Below are 2,618 nucleotides of genomic sequence, written 5' to 3' on the forward strand. Positions count from 1 at the left end.
CATAAGGTATGGATACAATGTCAAAAGATCCTATTAATAGTAAACTAGTGTCCTAAGGTTTACAGAAATGAGTAAATGACAGAAAAATCCACTTCCGGGCCCACTTGGTGTGTGCTTGGGCTGAGCAATGAAGGAATTTCGTGTAGAGACCTTTTCTGGAGTTAAACGCCAGCTTTCATGCCAGTTTGGGCGTTTAACTCCAAATTTTATGCCAGTTCCGGCGTTTAACGCTGGAATTTCTGTAGGTGACTTTGAGCGCCGGTTTGGGCCATCAAATCTTGAGCAAAGTATGGACTATTATATATTGCTGGAAAGCCCAGGATGTCTACTTTCCAATGCCGTTGAGAGCGCGCCAATTGGGCTTCTGTAGCTCCAGAAAATCTACTTCGAGTGCAGAGAGGTCAGAATCCAACAGCATCTGCAGTCCTTTTCAGTCTCTGGATCAGATTTTTGCTCAGGACCCTCAATTTCAGTCAGAAAATACCTGAAATCACAGAAAAACACACAAACTCAAAGTAAAGTCCAGAAAAGTGAATTTTAATTAAAAACTAATAAAAATCTACTAAAAACTAACTAAAAGATACTAAAAACATACTAAAAACAATGCCAAAAAGCATACAAATTATCCGCTCATCACAACACCAAACTTAAATTGTTGCTTGTCCCCAAGCAACTGAAAATCAAAATAGGATAAAAGAAGAGAATATACTATAGACTCCAAAATATCAAAGAAACATAGTTCCAATTAGATGAGCGGGACTAGTAGCTTTTTGCCTCCGAACAGTTTTGGCATCTCACTCTATCCTTTGAAGTTCAGAATGATTGGCATCTATAAGAACTCAGAACTCAGATAGTGTTATTGATTCTCCTAGTTAAGTATATTGATTCTTGAACATAGCTAGTGTATGAGTCTTGGCTGTGGCCCAAAGCACTCTGTCTTCCAGTATTACCACCGGATACATACATGCCACAGACACATAATTGGGTGAACCTTTTTAGATTGTGACTCAGCTTTGCTAAAGTCCCCAATTAGAGGTGTCCAGGGTTCTTAAGCACACTCTTTTGCCTTGGATCACAACTTTATTTCCTTCTTTTTCTTTCTTTTTCTTTTCTTTTCTTTTTTTTTTATGTTCACTGCTTTTTCTTGCTTCAAGAATCAAATTGATGATTTTTCAGATCCTCAATAACAGTTCTCTTTCTCCTCATTCTTTCAAGAGCCAACAATTTTAACATTCTCAAAACAACAAATTCAAAAGACATATGCACTGTTCAAGCATTCATTCAGAAAACAAAAAGTATTGTCACCACATCAAACTAATTCAACTAGTTTCAGAGATAAATTTTGAAACCCTGTACTTCTTGTTCTTTTGTGATTGAAGCATTTTTCTCTTTTTTTTTTTTTTTTTTAAGAGAGGTGATGGATTCATAGGACATTCATAGCTTTAAGGCATAAACTTAAATTTTATTAATTATGAACTAAGAACAAGACTTAAATATAGATATAAGATGAGACTAAAAATAAAAATAAAAATAGAAAATAAGACAAGAAAAACGAAAAAAATAGGCTCCTAATGATAGAGGTTTTCACAGAGTTAGAACTCAACAACCTTGATTTTGAGAAGTGGATGCTCCCTCAGCTTGAGAGGAGAACTTTTGGCGTTTCATCTCTTGAATTTCACGCCCCTGCTTCTCTTGTTCCTTCCATTGACTTCTTGGTGATTGGATGCTCAATGGGTATGAATTCATTTGCTTCTATCTTTACCCCAGCCTCTTTACAGAGCAAGGAGATCAAGCTTGGGTAAGCCAATTTGGTTACAGTGGAATTCCTATTTGCAATTGTGTAGATCTCACAGGCAATCAGATGATGAACCTCCACTTCTCTTCCAAGCATAATGCAATGAATCATCACTGCTTTCTTGATGGTGACCTCAGAACGGTTGCTAGTGGGCAATATGGAGCGCCCAATGAAGTCTAGCCAACCTCTTGCAATTGGTTTGAGGTCTCCCCTCTTGAGTTGGTTTGGGACACCCTTAGAATTGGTTATCCACTTAGTTCCAGGGAGGCATATGTCCTCTAGAACTTGATCCAACCCCTTATCTACTCTCACCATCCTCCTATTAAAGGAATCAGGATCATCTTGCAGTTGAGGCAACTTGAAGATTTCTCTTATTTTGTCCAGATGAAAGTATATAACTTTCCCTCTGACCATGGTTCTGTAGGTATGGTAAGCGGTTCCAGTCATTCTTTGCTTATCTGTCAGCCACAGATTTGAGTAGAATTCCTGAACCATGTTCCTTCCAACCTTTGTCTCAGGATTGGTTAGAACTTCCCATCCTCTGTTTCGAATTTGCTCTTGGATCCCCGGATATTCATCTTCTTTCAGATCAAATTTAACTTCCGGGATCACTGACCTCAGACCCATTATTTTATGATAATGGTCTTCATGTTCTTTGGTTAAGAACTTCTCTTCATTCCAAAGATTCTTTGGATTATTCTCTTTCTTGCCTCTTAAATTGGTTTGTTTTCCCTTAGGAGCCATGATATTGATGAATCTTGGCTTAGTGATCACGGAAAAGCACACCAAACTTAGAGGTTTGCTTGTCCTCAAGCAAAAGGAA

This window comes from Arachis stenosperma, chromosome 5 (genome assembly GCF_014773155.1).
Source record: "Arachis stenosperma cultivar V10309 chromosome 5, arast.V10309.gnm1.PFL2, whole genome shotgun sequence".
NCBI classification, from domain to species: domain Eukaryota; kingdom Viridiplantae; phylum Streptophyta; class Magnoliopsida; order Fabales; family Fabaceae; genus Arachis; species Arachis stenosperma.